The 6,370-nt window shown below is 44.4% G+C and overlaps 1 pseudogene; it reads right to left on the bottom strand.

Moving 5' to 3' along the window:
• Positions 1 to 5,081: 5,081 nt before the first annotated feature.
• Positions 5,082 to 5,848, bottom strand: LOC118022491 (annotated as a pseudogene).
• Positions 5,849 to 6,370: the final 522 nt, after the last annotated feature.

Below are 6,370 nucleotides of genomic sequence, written 5' to 3' on the forward strand. Positions count from 1 at the left end.
TCACTGACAACCCCAAGCTGACTTCAGGGCCCCATCTAGGTTCCCACAGTCCTAACACGATGTATTTTTATATTTCCATTTTGGGTTTACTTGTGTGTCTCCCTCCTAACACAGCGAGCAACCTGAGGGCAAGTTCATGTGCATCCCCAATGCTTAACCAGTGCCTGGCACTGGACCGTAGTTGGCCCCATATACTTGTCTGTTGAATGAATAAATGGATTAATATATAATGAATACCTGAACAGCAACAAAAGCTACAACAAAGAACAACCCAACCCTGCTCCTTACTTCTTGTACCCTCATCCATATCCAGGCAGCCAACCAAGTAGCATTAAATCAATTCAACAAAGATTTATTGAGCTGTAGGGTGGGGTAGCAGAGTGCTGGCACTTTGCATCAGAATATCTTAGAAGCCAGGACCCTGGGCACAGACTTCTTGTCTGTAAAAGGAGTATAATAATCCAGCTTGATCACGGGATTGCATGGGGTCAAATCGCAGAGAGATATAAAAGCACTTCCCAAACTGCAAAGCAATATGCAAATGTGGGTGGTTGGTATTTTACTGTTATTATTATGTACAAGGCACTCTGTCAGGCCCCAAAGGAGAACTTGCAGATGAGTGAGCGACTGCCCACAGGACACTGGCAATATAATGAAGCCCTCAAAAGGCGATGAAATAAGGCAGAAGTTCAAAGACCTAGAGGGGCTCAAAGGAGGGAGAGAAATCAGGGGCCGGGGGGCAGGGGCCAAGTGTCAGGACAGGGGCCAAGTTAGACATTTGTCTAACACTGTGGGAACCGTGAGGGAGGTTTAATGACGAGGTCAGACTCCCAAGCCGTTTATGGTTATAGACGATGTCATGAGCAGCTGAAATATGTGGTATTGGAGACCAGCAAGGTCTTGGAGTGTGTGGTCAGTGAAGACATCAGAGACCTGGGCTGGATCTCAAAGAGGGGTTGGATTCAGGTCAGGGGAGAGGAGGCAAGGTGTTCCTTGCAGGCTGGAGGGTGCAAACAATGGCAGGCTGGAGCTTGGAGGGTCTGCGAGATGAACATGGAGAGCAGAGCCAGGGCTCATGGCACTCCATCGCCACCTCATCCCATGACCCCAGGCAAGGCATCAAAACCTTAGGAAGTGCCATGCTGGGTGGATCAATAGGCCATTCAGTACTCTATATTTGGACCATAGCTCCAGGGGAAATTTTGGGAGAGCCTCTGGTTGTACTATTTGGATGACTCTTTAATGATTAGGAAGATAAATTATATAATAACCCATCCTGGAACAATCATTCATGAATTGTTATTTTTTTTTTTTTAGATTTTATTTATTTATTTGACAGAGAGAGACAGCGAGAGAGGGAACACAAGCAGGGGGAGTGGGAGAGGGAGAAGCAGACTCCCTGCCGAGCAGGGAGCCCGATGCGGGACTCGATCCCGGGACTCCAGGATCATGACCTGAGCCGAAGACAGTCGCTTAACCAACTGAGCCACCTAGGCGCCCTCATGAATTGTTATTAACTCTATCTGCATCTATAGGCAAAAAAAAAAATTTTTAAAGGCTATCTTAAAGGAATGCTCTATAATACATAACTGTTTCATGGGCTCTCAGATGGCTGATAGAAAAAAAAATTTTATATAAAAAGCAACTCTTAAAAAAACCCCGAATTACAGAGATGGAAAGCAGATCAGAGGTTGCCTAGAGCTGGGGGTGGGAATGGGGATTAATTGTGCAAATTGTGCAATTGGCACAAGGGAATATTTGAAATGACCAGGGGTGGATTTTAAGGTATGTACAGTATAGCTCACAAAACTTAAAAAAAAAAAAAAAACAACTATATAAATGTTTTCTTTAGTCTTTACCCATAAAACATTATTCTTTAAAGATTTATTTATTTATTTATTTATTTATATATTTATTTATTTGAGACAGAACGAGAGAGAGAGAGCACATGAGAGGGGGGAGGGTCAGAGGCAGAAGCAGGCTCCCCACCGAGCAGGGAGCCCGATGCGGGACTCGATCCTGGGACTCCAGGATCATGACCTGAGCCGAAGGCAGTCGCTTAACCAACTGAGCCACCCAGGCGCCCTAAAACATTATTCTTTATAAAGAAAGAAATTGCAAGGACACCTGGGGATGCTCAAATTAGGAAAGCAAGGGGGAAGGGAAGAGAACCATGGGGGGGACCTGTGTGGGAAAGGGATCAGCAGTACTCTGTGTGACCCAGGGGAGGCTGAACTAGCCGAGATGGATGAAGGTGAAGTTTGCTCTGAGAAGTCAGGAGCTAGCCAGCACTGGTTCAAGTCTAGGCCCCATGCCCTGCTGTTGATGTTGCAGGATTTTAAACAATGGATGAGGTGTGGTATATAAGGACTTTAAGGCCCTTTCTCTCTCTGTCTATGATTATATAAACTTGGTGACATGTGGGTTTGCCACCCACATTAGGAGAACTGATTAAACATACCAGATTTATGCTCCTTTCCTTTCCAAAGGGTCTGACTACAAAACTGGGCAAAAAGATTCAGCAAGTAGGAAGGGGACCTGGATGTCAACAGTTCACCCTCCTTGCCCTCCCCCAGAGTTTTATTTCTTTACAGTACCTAGAGGTTGAGAATCAATTCTGTTGTACCTTTGGGTCTTAAGGGCCTTGAGTTCAGTCCTCGGCTTGGCATCTAGAAATTTCCATTGGTAGAACTCTGAGCTCCAGTCTTACTTCAGTGTTCCCTGCTGCAAACCATCTGTTCCAGGTGAGCTGACCAACAGAGAGCCCCCCAAACGCCTTTCGCATTTTCCATTCTGCATCTTCTTTAGATCATGGCCCCTGCATGAAATGCCCTACTGTGATCACACAACTGCTTAAGTCTTAACCTACCCACAAGGCCAAAATCCAGTTGCTTCCTGCCACTGCCTCACAGGGGAGATGATCGTGGAGGTGTGTCCTGGGAGAACCTCACTGGGAGCTGTTTGCCAGAAAAGGCCAAAGCTGGCCATTGTGGGGCTGAGGCTACAAGAGGCGAACTGGGAATCCAAAGAGGTCAAAGCCGGGGAGATGTTGACAAGATTAGGGGATCCAAACAGAACACTGATCCAGTGGGGTGTTTTTTCTTTCAAAGTTTTAATTTATGTATACTTTATATGTAACATTAAGAGAGTCAGTCCTGAAAAATAATAAAATTAGATTAGTTTACACAATTGCCACTTTTCTTCAGTTCCAAGATGTGTTCTGTATTTACTATTATTATTATTATTATTATTATTTAACTAATCTCTACACCCAACGTGGGGCCCAAACTCACAACCCCGAGATGAAGAGTCACATGCTCTTCTGACTGAGCCAGCCGGTCACCTCTCTGTAATTAATCTTAATTAAAATGATGCCCTTGTTGAAAAATGTAATGGTCATTGAAACATCACTCCTTAATTTTTGACAAGTCAGAGAGGGATAATTATAATTTCTCTGCCAAAAGCTCTTAAGAACTAACTTACTTAGTATTCTCCAAAAGGTATCCTCTTGGCCTTTGATGGTCTCTATTTTCAAACTTAACAGGAAAAATTGCAAATGAAGAGACTATATCCTGGAGGGGTTTTCAAAATTGAAAAATGTTATGAAAATTTCATATTTTTCATAATTATTAATCTATGGTCTCTATATAGATATTACCTTATTATTTGAAGATACCACTACATAAAGGCACACTAGGCACAAGGCCCACATGCAGTAAAAATGTAATTAGATGAAGTAAATTGATGCACAGCATTAGTTACACCATTCCCAACAACCAGACCCACTATCGCTTCCCAGCCTTTGGTGATGTGGTTGGATGGCTTGTCAGATTCAAGTTGATTACATCCTTGGAAGAAACAGTTGTATCCTTTGGAGTAGGTCCAATTCCTGGAAATCTCTTAGTAATCAAGGTGGAATAACCAAGGTCCACAGATGGTCTCCTCTCACCTCACCTCCCATATTTTTTTTTTTAAAGATTTTATTTATTTATTTGAGAGAGAGAGACTGAGAGAGAGAGAGCATGAGAGGGGGGAGGGTCAGGAGGGTCAGAGGGAGAAGCAGGCTCCCCGCCGAGCAGGGAGCCCGATGTGGGACTCGATCCCGGGACTCCAGGATCATGACCTGAGCCGAAGGCAGTCGCTTAACCAACTGAGCCACCCAGGCGCCCTCACCTCCCATATTTTTTATGCACAAAGAGAAAGGGCTTGTAGATTAATGGATTAAAAACAGCAGCAGCAATCTTTTCCAGAGTCAGGGAAGCCCAGACAATGTGTGCTCTTGGGATAGTTTGGCTGTGGTCTGAAATCACTGATTAACCAGTACTTGTCATCTTTATAAAGAAAAACTTGGGCGCCTGGGTGGCTCAGATGGTTAAGCGTCTGCCTTCAGCTCAGGTCATGATCCCAGGGTCCTGGGATCGAGTCCCGCATCGGGCTTCCCGCTCCTTGGGAGCCTGCTTCTCCCTCTGTTTCTCTCTGTCTCTCATGAATAAATAAATAAAATCTTAAAAAAAAAAAAAACCTTGACTCCTGGCTCCAGTTTCATAAGGGGCTTGATAGCTTGGGAAGCTTCCACCAAAAACACCACCTTTAAAGAAAGAGATTTTTCCTCCAGGTGTGGTGATAGTTTCAGCATTCAAACTGGGGCCACAGGTGGCTGGTTCCATAGTGTAAGGATGTGACATAGACTGGTGCTTTTACGACTCTCCTCAGAAAAACTGAACGTCACAGATGTCATCGTTAGAGAGGCAAAAATCCGTTGAAGTCAACGTAAGTGTAGAGGGAGAATGTGATAGCCTTTGGATCTTTGGAACGGCTAGGCTCATGAACAGCAAGGAGAAACAAGTTTATGGGGGCGCCTGGGTGGCTCAGTTGGTTGAGCGACTGCCTTCGGCTCAGGTCATGATCCCGGAGTCCTGGGATCGAGTCCCACGTCGGGCTCCCGGCTCAGCGGGGAGCCTGCTTCTCCCTCTGACCCTATCCCCTCTCATGCTGTTTCTCCCCCGCTCTCTCTCCCAAATAAATAAATAAAATCTTTTAAAAAAAAAAAGAAACAAGTTTATGCCTTTGGTGTATTTAATCTAGATTTCAGCCTCATCAAAATGCAAGTCTCCTCCAATACCAGCTCAGGGTCCAGAAGCATGGGTGATGCCATCAAAAGGATTGGAGTCCCTATGAACTCATTGTGTGAAATATATCATAATGTCAGCCTCACCCCATCTCATCTGTCTGAATTTCAGGGGGTCACATCACTCCATACTTGAACGCCTTCTGGATGGCATAGTCAGTATCCTTCCACACCATGTCAATCAATTCTTGATTCCATAGGTGACACATGATGTTTTGTCCCTACTGGCTTCCCCATCATTGTGCTGGCCAAGTGAACAATGGACCCTTCACAGTGAAGTGCATACATCAGTGTTAGAAGAGATGCATCCAATTGCCCACTCACATTTAGCCCCAAGACCGGCTACATGTCCTGGATTTTGCCCACCACCAAGTTGCTAATGACTCTCATTTTGAGCATTGGAGTTCTTTCCATCTGCATCTGGAGGCCATCAAAGGTGCCCAGGTACCTTTGTGCAGACACCACATCATCTTCTTCTGGACTTGTACTATTAGGCAGAGGAACAGCTCCAGAAGCAGGAGCTTGAAGGACCAGACTTAAGAGAAGAAACTTCTAAACTTCTCTTGAATAGTTCAACCCAATTAATTTACTTCGTTCCTTTTCAATCTCCAGCTAGCTTTTATTCCTGCCTTATATATATGCAGATATTTCCACCCCCGTCATTCCTCAATGTCTCTGACACCAGATCTCAGGGAACACTCCCACCTCTAAGTTCCTCATTATCTGTACTTCCTATTTAATAATACCTTATATTACCACTTAGCTTTTCATAAAAATGATCTGATTTACCAACTGTATTGTAAGACCCTTGTGGGCACACAAGCCACCCTGGGTTTCCAAATGTATTGTTATCGTTGTTTGCTTGCTACTTTTTATTTTGTAGGTTGACATCTCCCTTCTACTTCTCACTGTCTCCTTTGACCCTGAATCTTCAACTTTAGAGCAAAAATCTGTTCACCGGTACATTCGCATGAAAGTGAGGTAAGGAACGTAGAGCTACTGTCTAGCCAGAGGGGAAGGAAACCCCGGCATTCAGGATCAATGTCCACAAATGATGGCATTGTAAGCACCTCACATCAAGCCTGATTTTTCAAATTAGGGCTCTGTATTCTACAAATCCATGTCTAGAACTTTTAGGTTTTTCTGAGTCTTGTGTTGTTGTGAAAGCAAACAAACGCTCTTGGGGGGAGGGGGGAGGGTCCAGCCTGCATGTAATAGGTTCTCTCAGAATGAAAGGACTTA

This window comes from Mirounga leonina, unplaced genomic scaffold (genome assembly GCF_011800145.1).
Source record: "Mirounga leonina isolate KUSES-001 unplaced genomic scaffold, KU_Mleo_1.0 Mir_176, whole genome shotgun sequence".
Classification (NCBI taxonomy): domain Eukaryota; kingdom Metazoa; phylum Chordata; class Mammalia; order Carnivora; family Phocidae; genus Mirounga; species Mirounga leonina.